This window comes from Acromyrmex echinatior, chromosome 2 (assembly GCF_024713525.1).
Source record: "Acromyrmex echinatior isolate Ae372 chromosome 2, ASM2471352v2, whole genome shotgun sequence".
NCBI classification, from domain to species: domain Eukaryota; kingdom Metazoa; phylum Arthropoda; class Insecta; order Hymenoptera; family Formicidae; genus Acromyrmex; species Acromyrmex echinatior.
The window spans coordinates 9419976-9443885 of record NC_141853.1 but is presented as its reverse complement, the minus strand read 5'-3'; the positions used below and the strand labels follow the sequence as shown (position 1 = coordinate 9443885).

The window sequence follows — 23910 nt, the reverse complement described above, 5'->3', positions numbered from 1 at the left end:
GTACCAGTTTTTGAAAAATTTACATATGGAATGAATAAATAAGAGCTGGTACTAATAGTAGAAATAATATAGCAAGAATATAAATTCCCTTTCCAATATCTTCTGGATAATTCGATTCTTAAAGAAATATTGGGTTATCTATTCAATGAATTAATTGTTCAGTCGTGCTTTAGCAGAAAACGTGATTTCATGAGGCGCGATTTGTGATAATTAAGAAAATATCTTGATTTTGAGAAATTTCTGCAATTTGTAATAAACGTATTATGTAAAAGAAAAATTATTTCATCTAAGACAACCATTTATCGGAAAAGTGGACTAACCGACGTCTCCGGAGGTAGGGAATCTTTCAATAGTATCGGTTCATTCTCATGGTGACATACATATTCTCATCTTAATGGAGCGTGCAACAACGATAAGAACAGCTATTTCACTTTACATCCGGTGGCGAGCCGCGAACCAGTTTTTTTGTGAGCGCCGCTGATTACGTCGAACCGCCTTCATTCGAGAACAACAAATCGATATTTTACGCCCATAGTGTGCCCCTTTTATAGCGTATTTATTTTAGAAAAAAAGACTCCACGCCCAGTTGGTAGTCTTGATGCGCGCGTAGATTGTGAGCTGGAATGAATAAGGTCGAGGATCCAAGCTCTCATAATATATTCATGGAATTAAGGCTTATCTACATCGCGCTATCTCCCTGATATTTTATCGGTTCTTCTAGTTCCCCCGCTAAAACAAAGTTATCACTGCTAGGTCTCTGTGATTCGAGATGATTTGAATAACTGAACGAAAATATTGTCTACATGTAGTGCTTAAACGGAGTAGTCATCACAGGTACTATGTCGCGAAATTTGGTATCAAGTTTTTCTCTTACAATGAAAATGTCGAGAAAGGGAAATTATTATCTCTTTAATTTCAACATTCGATAATTAAATTGCTAATTGAAGTTATGTTAAAAATAGTTTGAATTGAATATATATAAAATATTAACATTTTATTATTTAACAGTTTTCAGTAATTTTGAAAATGAGTGAGAATTTGAAGATCTCAGTTGAATTTTTATATTTCACACACATTTTTATTACTTGCTAAATGAAAACTACTAATTTATTAAACAAAAATTGATTTTGAATGTCAAAAAAATCATTGCGTTTGTATTTCAATAAATTTATCATCACTTGTACTTAATATATGAACGGGAAGGAAGTGACGTAATGTTTGATACACAAATGCTGATTATGAGAGCAAAATAATTTCCTTAATTATTAATTTATGTCCTATTATTTTTTTCTTAAGTACTTTTATCTGTTCTGCTTTCGGCGAACTATAATTTGTGACAAAAAATTTCAAATAGAATTTTAATAGAAAAATATTTTGAGTGAAAAATGTGAAGAATCGAAATACATATCAAAATATATTAAAAAATACGCACACATATCAAAATACAATTAAATAAAAAATTATGGATATAAAAATTGTATATTAAAATTCTGATGTAAATTGTAAATCGTCTAAAGTGGATTTTAAAATTAGACACTGCAAAAAGAGAGATAAGCTATTAAACCGAAAAGAGATGAGCAATATAACACAGCTGTTTTTAAATAAAACTCCGAATTTTAAATTGAATTTACTTAAAATTTGTGGGTTGGCTATTTCAGTTTTGTATTTAATTAATCAACGTAGTTATTACACTGACATACACTCGGAAGTAAATCGTAGATAATCACGTTTCAATTAACGTAACTCCTATGAGAGGTTGACAATGAGAGAACCCATTCGCTTCGTTTTGCATGGTACGAATGCCTATTTAGTCGAGTGTGCAATTCCGAATGAACTATAAAGCTTACATCATTGGTCAAAATTAATGGTTTGTGAAGTCTTATTAGTCGCCTTGTTCGTGAGTTTGAAATTTTCGTTTGTTATACTAAATGAGACCTCAGAGTCGGTCGGAAGTGCGTTGGCGCTGGGTAAATAATGTTGGCAAACTAGGAGTTTACGAATCCGAAGATCAAAACCACGAAGGGCATTGTTGCAATGAGCTATTTACATTTCTCCGACTTCCATCATTTACGAGTTGTATTACCCTCGCAATTGGGGTGAACGTGTTTAGCAAACGTCGTACAGCGACACGGAAGGGTTGCCGCTGACGCATGATGCATAAATAAGTATACGCAAATCTAAGCGGCCATAGCAAATGAAATTGTTATGCTGTCGCTCGGGAGAAAATCCGAATAATTGCCATCTTGATATATTTGGACTAACGTTGCGGAATACTAACGGGAAATTAAATAGGTAGAGTGAACAAAGTAATTTGCGCGAGTTGAGTGAAAAAGTGCAGAATAATACAGCGTATCTGTGATAAGGGAGGGTAAGATTAATTATGAACGTAATTACTCAACTTACCTCAAGTTCTCTCTCTCTCTCTCTCTCTCTCTCGCGCGCGCATTATATCAGAACTGATCGCTAAAATATAATTGGCTTTAATATCTTTCCGTGCCAGGTCGCGTTAACTGTGCAATGCAGGAACATTTTGATCTTTAAGTTAGATTCTCTTATCACAGTCTCAAGTTAAGTTCTATTAAATGCACTCAGCTATTACTTATATCTACATGAACGACGTTTTCAACTCGATTTCGAGCCGCGCCGCCATGCAAATTAAATCGCTCAACCGCAACCCGCGGAGATGCGTCCTTATTACATTCGTCGGAAATATTGCAAGCCGGCAAATAAATTCGCCGGAATCTCAATTTTGCTGCTTGACTGATTAAACGGATGTTATTTTCAGTTTACGCGAACGTGTCCGGTCTATTTTTGCATCTATTTGTTTCGAAACGTTTCTCACTCTTGATGTGCTTCATTGCTATCTGGCTGAATATGCGGGACTATCCTTTGCGTGATTTTAAGCTTGAAATACGAAAACCGTCTATAGTCAATATTTATGTAGGTCAGATATTTCTCGACTGTTCTCTCGGCGCAGAATCTTCATTAGACATCATTATAGTTACCCTCTTAAGCATATTTGACAAGGTGCTTGGTTAATAATGAACTCTTTTTCAAATTCTGTCCGCTGTTGATAGGAACAAGCGTATGGTTTTATGCATTTTTGAAACTTATTTCTCAAAGTTGGTCCTCTAATAAAATAAAATGAAATTAATAAAATTGTAATGAAGAAATAAGATAATGATAAAATTAATAAAATTATTTTACATAATGGAAGGAAAGATTAAAGAGACACTGTTAGAGACGTATTTCTGCTCAAATACTTTTTTGTGAAGGTACTTTTTTATTTAAGAATATATACATACATATATATATACATACATATATATATATATATATATATAAATATAAATATGTGTATTTGATATGAGAATTGTGGTGCAAGGTGCAATACTGTGTCTCGCTATGCTTACACGCGTTCGGCATAAATTTTACAAACACGTGAAGTAGTAAATGACACGACGGCGCTGCGTGACTGCCAATGGAGGTCACTTTATACATCCACTATGAGACTCGTGCAACAAATAGAGAGTCGCTGTATCTTAAAAAGGACTGTTTTGAGAATATTCACCGGGTGTTCTGCACGCATGGATCATATTGCACGTAACACAGCGCACAGTGTTTCATATTCGCCATATGCGAAATAATATCTTCTATTTTATTTAACATGGCATTTTATTCTTATGTTCAAGTGGCAATATGTTCAAAGAAAATCGTAACATCTTGGCACAAAACTCGTATATTTCTTTCTAAATTTTTTAGAATGAAATCTCTTTCAAAACGAGTGAAAATTCACTCCAATTCACTTTAGTCGATAATACTGCCACTCGGAATAGGCATTTCAATTTTTATAAAGGTGAATGTTCAACTCTAATTATTATGAATGTTTCATTTGTTTGAAATGAAACATCAATTTAATGTCCTCATATTCATAGTGAAGCCTTATTTTTATAAAGCTTTTTTAAATTTATCTTCAGATGCTTTACGAATTATTTTATTGGCTACTGAGCATCCAAAGATAAATTTAAAGAAGTCTTAAATATAAGGTCTGACTGCGAATATGGGCATAAATGATTCTAATATAAGATCAGTATCTCGATTCTGTAATTCCTAATGACAGCCCGGCATTGTTACATTGTCGTTGCACAGCTTTTTTACCATATATCTATAATATCGAAGTATTGGAATCTTAAACTAAAAAAATATTTAATTTCAGTATCAGGGTTGCCACAGACCTAGAAAACCGGGAAAAATCAGGAAAATTGAAATTAGTCATGCAAAAGTCGGGGGAAAATGTAAAAAAGTCTAGAATTTCGAAATTTGCTCATAATTTCCTTAAACTACTCCTATTCCAAATAATTATTATAATTTTTTAAATATATTATATCTGACGTTTATAGTTCAAAACTTGCGCACTATAAATGATTTTAACAAAATAATTTAAATTTATATTTTATTCAGTATTTTTATTTGATCTCTCTTTTTCATCATAACTGCATTCTTCTTTTTTTCAAAACTAATTAATTTTTTTTGTTGGCTTGAATTTGCACCCAAAATTTTGCTATGCTACTTTTTTTGCGTTTTTAATAATATAGCTTTCCTACAATCCTCGAGTCTAAATGTTTAAATTTACATATTTTATATTAGTCATGGAAAATTTTTCATTTTCATCTGGAAAACCTGGAAAAGTCAAGAAATTTTAAAATTCATTTTCTGATGGCAACCCTGAGTATGCCTAGATTCTTATCAGCGTATATTTAAAAAAAAACCGTCAACATGTATATAATTTTTATATCAGCTATAATGTTATATCGACAAAATCTTCAATTTTAAAATTGAAGAGCTATAATATCGACTTAACAAAACAACGTTGGTACGACGATAAGACGACGATTAGTGTGATTTGCTTACTGAATTTCTTCTTGCTTGACAACGCATGCCTTGTTTCCAATTGTTATATTGACCTATAGATTCACTCTAATTACGAGTGAAAGTAGTTACTTCACAGACACAGAATGGAAAAATTTACTTTATACAAATGAAAAGTTATTCCATGTTGAGCGATTCAGTAATCACTTCATTTTTCACTCCAAGAAATTTAGAGAGTATGAAGTTGATCAATTTGTGGAATTTATTTTTTATTCATTGAGTTTATTCAAGTATTAATACTTAGTGATTGAATATAATTCTCATGAGTTGAACTTTAGGAAGATGAACGATAAGACGAAACTTTTCACTTATTGCTAGCTTCGAAGAATTTCTATAATTTCAACCAAATTTCCAATTTTAAATTAATCGTAAAGACATAAAATTGAATATTGAATATTGAAAAAGTACGGTAAAAAATAGACTGTGCTCGAATCGTTTAAAATATATGATGAATTTTCATACACGGAGTTTTTCTGTCAATATCAAAAAAAAAAGGGAGATTGACTTGGCGCAAACTTGTACATTGTAAAGTTGACCAAGTTTAACCCGTTTGTTTCCCCTTCATCGAATCTATTCAGGTGTCGACGATAACGTACTATATAATGATTGAACATGCTTCTCACGAGTTAAGCTTTAGAGAGGTAGTTAAACGATAAGACTAAACTTCTCACTTATACCGAATTCGATTGAATGCACTAGTGCGCATTCAATGTATTCAATGCACATTAAAGTCATTGTACACAAATTGACGTAAAGGTATGTGTTTAATATAAATTAAAAAAATGAGTTGAATCGCGAAATACATTATTATGTGTAAAATATGTATTTTATAACTCGAAATATTTGATTTGAATTAGAGATTGGTGTACGGTTTTAATACGCATCAACCGAATTCTCTGTTAGCTTTAAAGAATACCTGTTTTAATTAGATTTCGATTTTAAGATTATTCGTGATGATAATAAGATTGAAGATTGAAATGTTCCGGTAAACAATGAACTCTCTTTCTATTTGAATCATTAAAATTTAATATATGCATATATATATGCATAAGTCTACATAAAGTCTCTATTCACGAAAAGTGAAAGTTTTTTGCTTATTTAATCTTTCATTCATGTCTAAACCTCAACATCGAAAAAAAAATTGATCGTGGTAACTGGCGCAAAACTTGTGGATTATAAAGTTGACCAATTAAGAGTTTATTTATAGAATCCATCTAAGCGCCGACTTAGAGATTGAATATGTTTCTCACGAGTTAAGCTTTGGAAAGGCAGCTAAACAGGATGAAACTAAACTTCTCACTTAGCTTCAAAGTATCTCTTATATCTTCAATCAAATTCATTTCCATTTTAGATTCAGTTGTGAAAGCGTTAGTTTGAAGATTGAAATATTACGATGAAACGATGGACTCTCTCTTTACGCGTTAAAATTTCATATGACGAGTCTCTATACACATGTGGCTCTTTTGTGTAACTAATAATATACCGAACACGTTGGTACATACATTTCGCGACATCGATTCGGAGATCCATTATTATACTGTGTAACGATATAGTGCGAAGTCTTACTTTGTCATCTATCAGCGATGACATTCGCACATTAGCTTCCGACATACGCCAATATGTGTGTACGTATATACGTGTTGGTGCGTAACATATATTTTAGCTTCCACATATGACATTAGGATGTTATCGACAGTGCGGAGTTGTCACGGGGAACGGCCGGAACAATTGAGCTACTTCGCTTAATTGCCGGCCGATCCGTCCGTCCGCAAATGGAATGAAATGGAATATGGAGCATATATCGTGTCACAATCGATACGCGGTTTTACATACGCCATCCGCGCGCTCTTTAGCGTATACACGCTCGTACGCCGCGCGGATACACGCGCGAGCGGAGCGCGAAGACGAAGTTGGGCGTGTGAACTCAGCTGAATTGAACTGTACTGAACTCACGGTGGGATTGCGCGGATGAGCAAGTTTAAATTATCCCTCATGAGAATCGCACACTCTTGGCGAATCTCTCAGTTTCCAGCTAACCGGCTGTGGCCGGTGAAGGTGAACATCGTTCTCTAGGGTACGCGGAACGATAACAGTGACGCTCCTTCGAGATCGACACCAAGATCTTCCCGTTTTGTCCTCGTGTCTCCTCGCGTCTCTCTATCCGTTATTGATTGTGGATGCAGGTATTAATTATGCGAGTGTGTCGCAGTAAGACATCGGCTTGTCGTCACTACGACGATATACATTTAGTTTTTCCCGAGAGACTCCCGTGATCAGCGCATGATCTGAAATTAAGTGTAAAATTGTAAAAATAATACTAGCACTTTTTTTTTAGTCTATAGCCTCTTCTATCCTATAAATAACGTTTTATAACAGTAACAGTTATAAAACAGAATTTACGTCGCTGACATTTCGATTTAAAAATTAAACAAATTTTTAATAAATGAAAATTCACTATTTTTTTTAAATGTATTTTTATAGTTTCGATTTTGAACTTTTTATTTTTCTATAGCCAAAAATATATTTCTATTTAAATTAAAAACTTTTATTCTATTCCGATAAAGTTTGGGCTGCAATGTAAATCAAAGGCATTAAGCCTTTAAAGAGACATTAGCTTTTAAAAAGTTTATGTAAAATTAGATTTAAAACATTAGAGGTTTAAAACGTTAAACTTTTAACCGTCTTGATTGCATTAGCATTAGAATGCTCGACGGGGAGCTTCGTTAAAGGGAACCTCTTGATAAATCACTGTCTTCTTTACAGGTGATTTCCACCTCCCGGAGGATGTAAATGCGCGTAATCTCGTCGGACGGGCTCCATCCCACCCGCCCTTTTCGAGCTTCAATGAGGATCTAGGATAGGATAGGCTTGCATCCTCGAATTATTGGTAAGTCGTGCCAACATGCTGTTCAACATTCGCTCGATATCGTCTTTTAATCGCGTTTATCCCTATTCGTAAACGCGATTTCCGATTTCCACTGCTTCTCGAACGGAGGCAGCGAATTCCGCAATTCAAGGAATCATAAATCATGAGCTGCGAGCTATAACGTCTTTGCGAGATTTATGAGATCTCGCGCGTCGGTTTAACATAAGAGAGAGATGGCGATTCGTAAAAACAAACTCTGACGTGATAAAATATCTTCTCAATATGAAGATTAAAAAATATAAATATCGTTTCGGGCGATATATAGTTCGCGTTGTAGGCACTTATTTGAGAATTAGATCAAGCTTAACGCGCGAATCGGTGAATGCAATTTTTAGAGCGTGACATTTTCAATGGGACCGATTTTCTACTTGAACGCGTATACGCGGCCGGAAATGTCGTCGCCGTTAACATAAATTTTATCCTAAATACACAGAAAATGACTATGCGTGATTCATTGTTCGCTAGTGCGGAAATAGAACTAAATTTTGCTACTGGTAATCGATATTATCGATCGTGTATTTCCCCTTGGCTAATGTAGGCAGATATATGATAGACTATATATAGATTACGTGAAGAAGGGTGACATTCTACTTTCTCTCTCTCTCTTATTTCTCTCTCTCTCTCTCTCTCTCTCTCTCTCTCTCTCTCTCTCTCTTTGTTTATATATTCATAGAGAAACGGATTTATTTTGACAGATTTGTTTCATAGATTAAATTAAATAATTTCCTAAAGGAACACATTCTAAATGCGAATCGAATTTAAAATTTTACGCTATTATTTTTTGTGTTTGAAGAACGCATATATCTTACGTTTAATCTTAAGCCTGTGTTTGTGTACTGCATAAAGATAGTCATCTGTTTTATTTTGTAGTTAGTTTCTCATTACGTATTTTATATGTTACGTAGAAAGTAAAAGATTCCAATCTAGCTTTATATCTCTTTGATGCTAACTTAGAAAAATATTTTGATGGTACCAACAAGAAGAACAAATTGAATTTTGATTATATGAACAAAATTCTGCTTATCTTCGTTAGAATGTTAGATAGATTTAATTAGAAGTGTCCGATTTATAGTATATCTTTCGAATCTTTTGAATCTATTAAAATTAATATCAAGATTTCTCTTTCCAATGTGTCTCTCTACTTTGCCGCAAAAATAATTCTAAGATCTAATTAATCCAGCAAACATGACTTTACAGTTAGAAACCACAAGCATAATTCCACTTTGATGCAGGTACCATCAATTTCAGGCATCTCCGATAATCCTTAATGAAGGAGAGAATGTCCCTCGGAATTAAGGACTAATATACCGATGTAGATGTTTGTATAAGCAATTTGCAAATTCTTTGGATATTATAGTCCCTGACCTTTAGAAAATAATAGTTAATTAAGTATATATAAATAATGAATTTATAGTCAGAGTCTCTATTTTCATCTCTATTAATATATCTATACATTGTCCTGCAGAAATTATTTTTAAATGATGAATTGTCTTTTAAATAAAAAAATTGTTTCGATAGGTATATTAGGCACAGTTTTGCACACGTATTATTTTTATTTCACGGAAGAATGATCAAATGTGTTGTATCAGAATTGGTATACAAGACTGAATATTTCTGAGATAATTCTGTAAAGGCTCCTGTATTACATATATATAGATATATGTAAAGTAACCGGACCCTATTGGCTTACCTAAGTGTGATTTTTTTTTTAATTTTGTGCTGAGTCCAAAATTGAAAACTGATAGATTCAATAGAGGAAATATTTGAATGTTAAAAAAAATATGAGACATTTTCAAATTGGATAATATTTTTTTTAATATTCAAATATTTCTTCTTTTGAATCTATCAGTTTATTCACAAGATATTTTCAAACGTTATTACGGAAATAAACTAAATATGTTTTTGTAATATAAATTATAAATATAGAGTTACAATAACATGAACTACGAAAATGAATAACCACCTCTTGGTAATTATAGAAAGCAATTACTTACGTACGAAATATTACATTACAACCACAATATTCAGTATTTTGTTTTACTGATAATAACATAATGAACAAATAAACTGATGGGAATCAGACGGATAATCTGCATGAATTGTTAATGTTATCTGTTAATGTTATATTCACCCACAAATGTAATTACCCACAAAGCATAGGTCATATTGCGTATTAGACTATATAGATCAAAATCTGGTTATCTTATATGTATAAACTACTTATTTTCACGGTTGAATTCTCTCTCTCTCTCTCTCTCTCTCTCTCTCTCTCTCTGCTTCAGTATCACGTTTGCGCTATCAGTCCTGAATCACAGGGAACATCCGTTCGTTTGTTAAGGGCAAGCCACATATGCGCGAAAGTCTGAGTCGTAACTTTCAACAGCGGTGAAATATCTCTTGCGAGATGGTCTACTGTGCATTCGCCGTCTCGTGCGAGATCGAACCTCATCCTCCACTGCGTCCCGTTGCAATTTGAACGCGCACGGCTGATCTCGCACTCCCTCCGACTGCATTGGAGTCTGAGCTGAAAAATCGCGTGATATTTTTATATCGGGAAATCACTGATTTTACGGTTGCTACAAATTATCTGGGCAATTTCAGGAGGATATGTATTTTCGAAAGTGATTTGTTCATTGCGTAATTCGAAATCGATTTTAACAAAACTAGTTTGCTGAGCTTTCGTACCAGCAGAAGTCATTCTGCTAATGGAATATTTAATAAATTAAAAATATATTAACTAAGACACAATTTTTCTTTTAGTTTCTTACATATTTAATTTTTTGCTACACCATATTAGATAATCGTTTTTGTTTCGTCGAATTAAATTTACAAGCAGGACTCGGTAAAACAATTGATACGACTTATTTAAAATAAAAAATAAATATGTTCTGAAAATTTTCCGATAAAAAATTTGCCATGCATGAATATGTATCAATATGTATAAACATACATAAACATGTATAAATATTTATAAACATGCATAATATGAAATATGTCCATATAACATGTTTACACATCCTTCTTTCTTTTTTAAGATTACTTTTAAGTGTAATAGAAATATAGGTGATAATATTAATGCGAAAATATTAAAAATAATTAAAATAATTAAAATAATTAAAAATAATTTTCGCATTAGTCGTTTTAGAAAATATCAAGTTTGAAGAAATGTAAAATAATTACTTATGTACAATTATATATAAAATTATACATAATTATGTATGAGCAATTTTTTTTACATTTTTCCAAACTTGTTTTTTTTCTAAAATGAACGTGAAAATTATCTCTTTAATTATTTTTTGTTTTCACATGAGTATTATTATTTCGAACTAAAAAATAATTTCATAAAAGAAAGAGGGATATATGGATATATTTCATATAATTATACATGTTTATGAATATTTATACGTGTTTATGTATATTTATATATATTTATACACATTTATGCATGAAAAATTTTTTAATATTTAAAATATTAAATAAGAAATAAGTTAGAAGAACTTATTTAAAATATCTTTAACTACTTTATTTTAAATACGTTCGAGCCTTGCACACGAGAAATAGATATATAAATATATATTCTATTGTTATTTTTTTTTTAAATTATATTTTAATTCTTCTAAATTGAATTATTAATTTTTGTAGTTTCGTGTGAATAGAATGCATAAATTTTGCATTGTTCGATCTTATGGAATTTAAAATATTTAATATATTCCAATAAATTTCATGCTCCTTTTGTCTTACTTAATAGTCGTTTAATAAAGTTTTAGAGGAAGAAGTTTAAGAGAATAAATTGAGTATAATCTGCTTTAGTTCAATAGTTTTCACATTTTCGCGCGCAATTACTTCGGAACATTATATGTAGGCGACTGATCAAGCTAACTATTCGTTACCGGCTTTCTAATCCCAACGATAGCAGGTTGTATCTGAATTCATAAGACATTGACGGTCCCCGGAAATCGATATCCTCTCTCGGTCGCGGCTAGTAGATACCAAATACGCAAATACCGGAATGCATTGCATGTCAGGATTCGAAGTGAATTCCCTTCCTTAGACCGACACGCGCTAAGTTTATTTGCCTCGTTGAATTATTTATTACACTCCCGTGTTCTGATGACACGTTAAGGTTTCCCTCTGCCTCTCTCAACCTCATTTCCTCGCTTCAAACTTTATAATTTATCGCGGGCGACCGCGATAACGAGGCATCGATAAAAGAGCCTTAATGGAGACAGTTCCGACATGGACGGATGTTTGAATTCGAAGAACCTTTGTTCGTTGTTGTTACATATGAACTAGGTATTTTAGTATTAACGCGATTCATCACCCACTGGGAAAAGTATGTCTTATCCCCCCGAGGCTGCCTTTCAATAAGCAACAAGCTAGGGAGATTGAAATTACCTCTGTAGGATAACGCAATTTCTTAGCCCTTTCTACTCCGGGGTTTGTATTCAAATTAACGAGTTTTGACGGAAATCCTTCCGGCCTGTTCTATCTTGTACATTCGCGTTATCGCGAGACGGTAATTTGTTCCATTTACGTCTCCATCGGAGACATGCGAAGTCACACCGACCTCGATAAAGCAATATTTATATTCGTCGCCGCAGTTTATAAACGGCCGATTGAATCGAAAGATAGCTGTCAAATTCAGCATTAAACTCCACTGACGCTGTCGATCTCACACATTTCTATATTTTTTTTATATTTTTGCACAGAATAGTCAAATAAATTTTTATTTTGTTTTTGTTTTGTAATTATTCCGTGTATATATACATTCTGATTAAAACGTATGCATGTTCAATAACGATGTTACATATTCGACAACGATGTTATTGCTAATATTTGCCACTCTCAATGCGGTTCAACTAATTTTCATAAATACATACAAAAGGATAACTTAATTAGATAGAACTGGTTTTATATCAAAGTACATACGCTTGTATGTATTGCGTTCGACATTATACAAAGAGCAACATCAGCCAACTAGTTGGCTGGATGGTACAATGTAATCGAATGTCTATAAATGTTACAATGGATGTGGAGTATAACGAGAGACCTTGTGCTTCGAGGAAAGTGGGTAATACGAGTGTACATACTAGGGGTTAAGTCGCTATCGGATGTGGGCCGTGTTTGAGTACAGTTTCCAAAGCAAGTCGTTACCCTGTCGTTACCTTCTATTGTTAAATACGAAGAAAGAAAAGAACACTGATACGGAAGTGAGTCTTTTGTCAGTTATAGTGCCGAATTAATTTTAATTGGCTATAATAAAATTGTTGGAATTTCTGTGTCGTCACCCTTCCGAGCTCAACCCTTCATAGACCGATATATTGTTGGGGTGCAGAAATAAAAATAGAAAAACGGGATATCCGTTTCCAAGGGTGATTGTAAGTGTTGTGTGTAATATATATATACATAGATCTAAATATATATAGCAAGAGAGAGTTATAAGTATATTTATCGATAACCTACGAGAAATTAAATTTTATGAGACGCGTAAATTCTATTTTTATGATAGATTAACAAAATGGTAATTTTTCTAATATTTTGAGATTCGTTAGGGTTACATGTCCACTTGTGTACCTAGTAAGAAGAATAATTTCTCGCCTTAGAATGCTGCATTGGAATTCCAGGGGTAGGTCGGTATTCGTAGTTCGTTCTTCAGAGATGTCTTAAATAATATCTTAGGATTCTACGGTTCTTTAATTGGCTTAATAACATTGTAAGACTGTACTTAAGACAAGCTTAAATATAAGAAATGATTATGAATACCTGCTGTAAGAAAATGGACAGGTAACGACATTATTTACAACGCGATCGCGGTACTCGTGACTACATTATTGAATAATTTTTTAAGCGGGACAGGCGAGAGTTTATAGAAGAGCTGATCAATATGTCGCGAAATTCAAATATATGTAATAATGTAAAGTATATGTCATAAGGACGAGAAATCTGGGACGAAAATACTATCCTGTCATCCTGCGAATACCTGCGAATCTCGTAAGCTGAATCTAATGAATTGTGATAGATCGATATGGATTTTGTTTATCTTAATAATTATATACGTTGGAAGTAATTATTTATTGTGAAAGGAGAAAGATTGGCACATGAAAGAGATTCCTGATTTTATGAATCCATCAATCAGTTATAACATATTAGAAGAAACGGTCAAGGTTACGGTATTGGCAATTCCGAGCGAGTAGAACAGGTCAACTATGAATAAATGCTCGAATTTTGGCCCCATCGCGTTTTATTTTTATCGGAGTTTCCTCCCCTTAAAGCTTTAACTCACGGGCTGATGTTATATGTATTATGCAGGGGCCGAGTTAATTTGGTATTACTAGTGTTACAATAGCGTTTCTTCAAGCGATCTGACTGAAATATTCAGCGAGAACGAAGAAATTGATCTCCGGTTGGATTGGATGATAACCGTTTTCTTTCAGCGATGCTTGTGAAGTGTAACGTGGATGAAATTAAATGGTTCTTTTACTTGTGCAGTATTAGTGATAGTGATGCGATTTCTTCTTTTGGGAATTACTTTAAGGAAGTAATTCGAAAAGTGTTCTTGTTAATTTTGACGCGTACAACAATCCACGAATTAAAAAAAAAGCATTTTTTGTTTCTTCGCGTTGTATCCTTTTTTATGTATGTGATTTTTAAAGGGATATAAAAAAATTTGTCATATATATCATGCATGTACATATATTTTGCGTTCGTTGCGAAGGGCAATCTCTGAAAAAAATCTTGTTTGGGGTATTTTCGACCCAACGCGAATCCTTTTCTGATATTCCAGTGAAATATGTGTGGACGCTACGTATATTTACATTCACGCAAATATGCATTGAGATAAAATGTCATGCAACAGAAATTCAAAACATCTTGATACGCTCTTCAAAAGCAACGAATTTGATGGTCCAAAATATATACGTATTTCTGGATTTTCTCGATTGGCATCATTGTAATCAGACATTAGGGAGTTTTTGCAATACCGTTTATCCAAATACGGTGAACGCTAAGGTCACGTTATTTTCTTTTTAACAATTACTTAAGAACAATATAACGTGACTTTAACGTTCACCGTATCCGGATTCACGTTACTGCTAAAAACTCCCTATTTTCTTGAATATCGAAATACGCAAACGTTTATGGTTACTGATGGATACTGATTTTGAAATTAACTTAAATTAACTTAAAAATAAATGTTTTAAACAGAGTAATATCATCCGATCAATATTAACTCGTTCTATTTGTTGACGCAAGAAATTCGATAGAAATACGTTTTGAAATGAACAATACGATGTACAAGTAAATTACTTAATGTATTTTCTTATATCTTATATCCATTTTATAATGGAATTGAGCATTTAACGTATTGGCGAAATTTTCTGTGACATAATTTTACTTAAATAAGAAGACTTTTCGATACGAGAAGACGTTTCCGTTGTGCGGAAAATACAATTCCGTTAGTTTTACATCTTTTTGGTAACTTTTACACATGCATGTGTAATATATGTTTGTGCATTTTTCGTGTAGATTGCAGGTCGCGTGAAATAAGCGTTCTTGACGGGCTTTACCTGAAATCTTGTTATAAAACGGCGTGTGCGGGTCACGATGCGTTTCGCCTAGTTGCACCGTAAAATATGCTCTCCGGGGAAATAAAAGGGCATTTTAAGAATCGATTTCCACATCCACGTGACCGACATATTGCGCTGTTATTGAACGAATATGATCCTTCCATTTGTATTATGCGTGGAAGATTTATCGCGCGCGTGCACATAATGTGTCTAAATGAGATTCGCTGCGTAATTATATATAAATAACATTACCATCATTTGTTCAAATAGAGAGCGATGTATCTCTTTTATGTCGTCGCTGTGCGTTGGTGATATATTACTGAAGATAAATTGTGCCGAATATAGTTCACGGCCACGCCGCACAAATTTCTGGTAAAATCCGGTGCTGGTTCTGTGTCAAGTGTTATACTATTGTTGAAATATTTTTTGCATGACCCTTTTTGCATTAACTAAAGTGGTCGTGATCCGTTTTGCATATAAAGTGACTTCCTTTAAAAAATATATTACCTTTATATAACGAAAGTAATAATTTTATTATTTTAATTTTATGTGAAGTCGATGTTCGTTATAAATTGAATTTAAACCTGTCCCAAGCAAACAGTGTATAATGGAGTTTTTTATTCTAGAACGTAAGAGAAACATTATCTCAGATATGAAATTGTAACTTTTTACATTACTTTTTCGATTTCTAGAAAAATATCTTTGTAGAATAATAATAAGATAACATGTTGTTTGTAGTGATATAATTCTTCGAGTTAAAATGGATCGGATAGGACGTTACAATTAGTACGAAGTTAGATGAGTTCGTAGAAGTATGAACATGGTATTAGGTTACTACTACTGATTGCCGAAAATAATGAGACGCGGTAGATAATGAATGTCGCTTTTAAACTTCTCTGGAAAGTGATTTTAGTCTGCGATTTTAGTTTGCGTTGCTTCAATTTGTTAAGTGCTCTCTTTTGGTATAATCAATTTTCAGAGATCAGGTCATGTATCTTGCCGGGGACAACTGAGATAATTCAACCTGTTCTTGCGCCCACAAAATTTTATATTCCTGAGCAAAGTTCGTGCTTGTATTTTCATTTTCTCGGGCTTTTGGTTTGTATCTGTCTGTCGCTCGGATAAGACCTCGGCGCCGGCTTTGGCTGCACTCACTGACATTTCCATTCGATGTTTATCGCACATCTTTTCCCACAGAGATCTCTCTATATTTATTTTACACTCGTTGGTTGTCAAGGCCCTACTGCGAGATTGTACTGTTGATATACTGATGATGTGTGGGATCTAATATATATAAATAAACCTGGAACTATATATATATATATATATATATATATATATATATATATATATATATATATATACAGGCACATTGGTGTTTAATATACTTATAATTTACGTAATACTTTATTTTATTACGCAACTATAACGTAAAATGTGAAACTTAATAGTACGATCATGTTCTAAAAGTTCGAAGTAGACTTTTCATTAATGAAGACCGTTAGTTGTTGTAGTTTTCAAAAGTTTAAAGTCGGACATCTCAGCAATTAAGACTCGTGCACCCTCAAGTTCCTTTAAACTAAAAAAACGAAAAATGAATTATAAATTAAGTAACAAATAAAGTTATTTTACTTAATTAGATTCATAAGGAATTATCTTCATTTTTTCAAATGGCACAATTAAAGTTAAACTTTTGTATTTAATTCTTTATTCGCGGAAAATATTAATTCTACAAAGAAAATATTTTACTGATTTCTATTACATGTGGAATACATTTCTATACATGTGGAATAATTTAGAGATGAAAGTACAAGAGGTAAAACAAATCGATTATATGAGGAGGTGTATTATTTCAAGAGATTGAAGTAGATTTTTTTGAGACACAAATGTTGTACATTGTTCTTTCTATAATAAATTTTTGCAATGCTGTAGATTATAAAAGAGCTTGTATAACATTGAAAAATATAATAGTTTGGGTAAATTAAATTTTAAGATTAGATAAATAAAAGCTCAGATATTATTAATTTTAAGTTGTACTTTAAATAGCGACTTTATGAAATGGAAGATTTAATCACTAAAATTTTTATTTTAGCAACAGTTATTAAAAATTTATGACTTATTCCATTTTTTTGCTAGATGAATATTCGCTGATAAAAAATGACGATTTTAATGAGAAGGAAATTGTTATTTAAAATCACAACCGTTGAATATTGACTGTATGATAGATTGTATGAGTACAAATCAACGATTATACAATATTACAATATTTATGAGAATATTCACAACAGGAGAATATTTCTCATTCCATATACTGATACTGGAGAGTTGACTTGGAGATGTAGTTACATGGAACAGTAACCGGCGATCCCATTTCTGTAATTTAAACGAGAAACTATGCATTGATAAAGAATATCTTTCGTTCTATATCTTTCAAATAACTACGAACTTTTATTTTTTTAATTTTATTTAACCGTATATATGTTTATACAATAAAATGATTATTGTTATATAAATTATATATATTATTGTCTAATAATAATAGATAATCAATATATACATAATTAACATAATACTATATAGTAATTAATAATTGATAATTGACAAATGGTTACATCAGAATTTTGTTGTTTCTAATAGTATTGTGAAATAATATAATAGCCGAGGTATAATATTATTATAGAATATGTCTATTTTCAAAATTTAGTATAATTCAAATTCATTCACTGTAATAGATTCGTATATATTCCTGAGAAAATAGATAATTGTACTTATTTGAAATCTTTTCTATTCGTATAAATTTCACGATAAGTATCTATAAGATTTCGAAAATCTTGAAGCTCGAGCTTTACTTTCACATTCCTTTTTCGTTGTTGTTACACTGAAGATATTGTGATGGCGTTATTGCAATTAGATTGTCTTGATTACAGCGTCCCTCGTGTCGCGCTTTTAATTGTCGTCAGTAAGTCGAACTGCCACCGTCGCAGTTGCCGCAATTGCGGCGAGGATCCACCGGATGAGACGTGGCTTGTACGAAAATGTGCGGACGGCTTCCGGCCATTGGGGGTCGATAAATTAGAAAGGAGGTCGTAGGGGAATTGTCGTCACTGAAGAAAAGAAATTTCGATTGAAATGTCCTGAAGAAGACACGTTTTTGGACTCTAGTTTCTTTTGCACGATAAAGTTTATCTAACTGTCAATGTCAACTTTATTCTGTAATTTGGTTGCATTTACATAGTAAATATGTGTCTTATGAGACCAATAGGTTCGTTTGTTCTTCGGAAGATACAGAACAAGATAATTTTTATATTATCATAAGTACTATAATTATAAATGAGACTCCATGTGAAAATGATGACAGCATCATTTTCTTTTTAACATAAACATGTTATGAATTCCTATATATTGATATTAAAAGAGAGAAGGATTTTCTACTTTTAAATTTTATTACTGTGATTAAAAGTAGATTTAAGAGATCATGAAACTAAAATTATGTATATACTTGACAATAAAGGAGCGTAAAATCGAAATAGCGGACAAAAGCTTGTCGTAATACGAGTTTGTGGTATAATAAAAATACCATATAATTCTCTCTCTCTACCATATTTCTCCCTCTCTCTTCAAGTAATGATAATGGTAATTTGCCTTTACCAACAGTCTATTGTATCCTAATCAACCAATAACATATGTAACATTGTAGTCGATGAAGCTAAATAATAAAAGCATATTGACCGAATAATTCAACACAATTTCAACAGAAACTCAATGAGAAGTATATGCCATGTTGCTTGAATCCTTCAAGTACGGAATTATTCAAATTGTTATTCCAAAACGATAATGGAAGAGAGGAAAGAATTATTAGATACTAAAACATTTGTGTGAAAATTATTAAATTATACACTGTGAAAATATTGATATTGAGTACACACTGTAAAAAATAAAATATTAATTTTAACATGTTTGCATGTCTCAGAAAGTCCACTATACGTCTTTAAGTTAAAATTAACATTTTATTTTTTACAGTGTATAAATTACTCCTTTTATTTATTCTTCTTTCGAGATAAAGATTTAAACTTTTAAAATGATTGTAAAACATTTATTATGGATTATCTTTATTGGCTGCATTGTATAAAGCTTGAACAATTTTACATTTTTGTGAAAAGCAGTATAAGCTGTTGAGAATTAATAATTTTCGACTCTCAGCTTTTATATAATAACTTTCATATCGTGCTGTACCGGACAGATAAGATCGATAGAAAGTCGGAGGCAAGGCTGTTATCAAATTCATAAGATGATAACAGGAACGGCGCTACGGAAATGAGTTTCCATAAAATCCTACAGTGAAAAGCGGTGAGAGGGAAAAAGGACAAAGTCTAATTAAACCTTTAAAGTCCGAGATGGTACTTTGAACCTAATTGTCAGCTCCGAGGCATTCGTTGCTTTTATTGTCAGATTGGTTTAGGTGAATCGAGGTAATGCATATGATACATCATACGATGGGCTTTAATGGATTAATTACACGTAAACCGTCAGTTGTTTGAACTTCAGGCTGTGCGTGACATCAAAGTCCGCAATGCTCGGTCGATGTGCGTCTATTTGTCGTCGATCTCGACCTCGTCGGAGGCACCCGGTGTGTTGCCACCGCTGCGTTGAGAATTGCAATGGGCGTACACAGCGTGTCCGATACTCTACGGCAATAAACAAAATTAAATGGACATGGTTCGTTAATTACTATACGTCTCTCCGCGACGGTCGTACGGGGTGTTATTCACTCGGGAATTAATTTGGATCTTTTTCGGGCTGACAGAAAGTATCGAATTTTCAAGCGTTTGCAACGCGCTTAATGTTTTATTTTGTGCTTCATTCAGGACGGTGTATTCGATTAATCAAGACTGCGAAAGAATCTCGCAATGAAATCTAATCGGAAGTTTGATCGATCTCCGTCCATTTATGACCATTTCGACAATGGCGCGGGTCTTATATATAACAGTGAAGTTTTCTTTTTGTCGCGAATTGTTACGAACTCTCGTTTATAACTTTTATTGTTCTCGCGGTAGAAAGTGTGTAAGAAAAGACTATATACAGTGAACTATAACCTGATTATTTCCATTGTCAGCGAATCAATTTACATCTTTTTTTGTTGACGCGGTTTGAGTACTTATAGTGTTATATAATTTTGTTAGCGTTTTTCAAGCGAAAGTAATTGTGCGCTTTGCTTAGTACCATTGAAGAGAGAATTATGACCTTAGAAACTTGTTAATTGACCATAACTCTGTGGCTGTTCAATAATTACAATCAAATTGATGCATTATTGATCAAACTCAACCCTTTCTTCCTCAAAAGCATTCCCAACCGGAAAATGGCAATCTTACCGAACAGACAAATGATGAGACTGATCCATAAAATATCAGCTTTGATCGATTTTATCAGATAAATTTCATAAAAGAAGAAATTAAATGATACTATCGTATTCGCGTCACGTAATAAAAATAATACCTTGAGGAGAGAAACAATCGATATGCATTTACGGATTGTTAGATTTATTTCAAGGATACATAGAAGAAAAGGCGTTTTATAAATAATTTAGACTACTTTGTGTCAATCACTTTCATGCTCAATTGCACCCATCCAAATTCATCGGACCGAAATGATATTGCATTGACGTTTTGACACTCTGGATCCGTTCTACCTACTTTTTCACGGCAGCTCGCATTCTTCCTCCTGGAGAGCTTCTTTCAAGGTTTGATCGATCGATCGCGACGGACGACACGAAACATGTACTTCCGTTGCTTTAGAAATCTTCGGCCGCGGGGTGGTTCTAGTCATCTTTGAGCACGGACACGTTGAATATTTTATGGTGACCGAGTTGAACCGTATCCTTCCGACCATCGGTTCTGGTGCAGTACGTGGGTGTTGACGAAAATGAAAAAAGTTCTCGAGCGCGGTCTACCATTTCAGAATTCCCATGCTAAAAATTTATTCGATGCGCTATTGATTTTTCATCTCCCGTTTGCGTTGGACATTTTCACGGATGCTTTTTTCCCCTCCCCGTTCCTTTTTCATACTTGATAAAAAATGTGGCTATGTAAATGAGAAAATGCGAAACGCCTGTGCGGTTTGTTTCTGTGACATCCTCTATATGGACGGACGATGGCTATTCCAATTTTGACACGACGACGTGCCGATGGAAATCGCGTGCTCGCAAAGACGAGTAATATTGTTATATTATATTTAAGCGTTATAATAAAATTAACAGAAAGTTTATGAGAAAGTTTCCTTTCTATTTCAATAATCGCCTGGCGATGCGCTCTTTTAGAACTTACACAGTCATTGTCTATAAGTAAACTACCGCTATAATGCGCGCGAATGCTAAGTCGCAGATTAATTAAAGAGCGATATAAGAAAAGTTACTACTGAAATTTACTTCGTCCTCACTATTTCCGCCTAAATTCGTCAAGTGGAGAAAATATAACATCTCACATAAGACGATTTTCCGAAACTTGAAATTAGAAAGGTCGTTACCCGCAATACATTACTCCACTAGATTTATGGACGGTACGCTGTAAATAAGTTATAGAAGTTAATTCGGAATGAGTTAAGTTAGAATGAGTTATAGAAGTCGTATAAGTCGTAGTGCGACAGAGAGAAAGATAGAGAAAAATATATTCGATATTTTGATTTATTTTCGCATGTAAGAGATCTCCCTCTTTTTGTGCCGTTTCATGTATCGTGCAAAAAAATATCTCTACGTAAAGTGGTAATAAAAATTAAAACTGCTAATAGCAAAATTTGTTCCCTATGGGCGTTATATTACATTTAATGCTATTCTCACACACATATACACACATACACATTTCTACTTTTTTTAGATTACATTCCAGTCGCGAAATTGGGAGCGAAAAGTGCAATGCGAGCAGTCGGGCGATCTAAAGGCCCTTTGAAAGGCTCGAAAGGGCAATTCGGGCACACACGGGGCGTGTTCTACGCTGACGTAATTAAGAATAATTATGCAGCTCGGCTCTCCGCGAAAAAGAGCTTTGTGTCACCGCGAGATAATAACGTCGCCGTCGTCGCGTGGCACGTTTCTCCTTTGCTCGGATTTTCTATGCTTAGTCCTTAGTCTGGGTTCGCGTTTTTCGTGATCCGTCGTATTGTCGTGACAGTATCTAATAGCGTAATAATTAAACAGACGAGCAAAATGCTGGAAGATTGTATCGTGAGTTAAAAAGTATCGATCCTGGCGTGTGAACGTAGTTATGCTTTTATGGCCTGAGGAGCCCCAAAAGGAGTCAACTGACCGAAAACTGGTTCCTTCAACCTTCATGCGTTCTTTTTTGCGTCGAATAGGGGCGAACTTGGGATGCGTCAATCCTCACAACTCGCATCCCTCTTCACATGCCTCTAGTGTACCGTTCTTCTCATATTTTTCTGTCATTTCTTTCATATTTACGTTGCTATATTTTAAAATATCGATCAATTTCACTCTATTTACACTCGAGAATAATGTTCCGGAAAGTTTTGATGCCTTTTCTTCATATCTTTTGTACAATTTCTTTTCTTTGTAACGTCACTTGTTTTGCGAGGAACAAGAAATCTCACTCGCATTACGCTGTACAGACATCTTTCTTAAAATGCGACGTTTCTGCAACGTACACTGCCAGCCAAAAGTGTAAAATCACTCTTGAAAAATGTGCGAAATACGGAAATGAGAAAGCAGACGTTATTTCCTCCCTCTTTATTTCGTATCATAATTTTATTTATACGAAAATATAGGAATACTTTGTTTTCCTTAATTGCCCATACAATTTTGATATTTCACGTTCATAAGTTTGTTGAAAATGCCTCCAACGATGAATTAAAAAGAAATTACATTATTTCAATTATTTAAAGAATCTCTACATTATTTCAAGTAAATGATTGCAAGATATATAAAATTTCTGTCTAAAATGACTTCTAGTTTGTAATAACTATTCTGCGATGATTAACGCGATTATTTATGGGTAAATAGATGTCTCGTGTGACGAGCTTTTAGAATGTAGGGAAGGTTTTCATGTAAGCGTTTTATGAAACTTTGTTACAACACACGCTTTTGTTACACCCTTGGGCAGTCTACGTCGTAGACTGCTAAATTCCTTGGAGTAGTTGCAGCGTTGGTGGGCAAAGTACTTGCATAGATATTCGCGTACGTTGCCATGATGTATGTGTGTGTGTGTGTGTGTGCGTTTTCATATACATGCGGAAGGGCCTTTGGGAATTGCGAGACTTATTTTCCTGTTGCAGTGCTGTCATGACGAGAAAGAATGTCGTGGTAAAATTTTTATTGTCTCCGAGAGATAGTGACTCCGTATCATGTCATTTAAGAATTCGAATAAGAAGAACGGAGAAAAATGTGTTCATTTTGAAACGATATTTTCTTCCCACTGACACTGTAATACTTTTTAAGATGCGTGTGTGTGTGTACATATACATATATACCGCAAACTATATCTAATA

At 33.5% G+C, this 23910-nt stretch overlaps 1 protein-coding gene across 3 annotated transcripts in view; it reads left to right on the top strand.

Annotated features, from left to right (window-relative positions):
* Syt7 (Synaptotagmin 7) overlaps positions 1-23910 on the top strand; it is a 172399-nt gene that overhangs the window by 1508 nt on the left and 146981 nt on the right. For 2 of the 3 annotated variants that reach the window (XM_011059385.2, XM_087403065.1), the window contains exon 2: positions 7693-7816. The gene's annotated coding sequence lies outside the window, so the exon portion shown is untranslated. Of the gene's footprint in view, positions 1-6661; positions 7113-7692; positions 7817-23910 lie in introns of those variants that run through there. The other variant, XM_087403064.1, reaches the window with a different exon arrangement.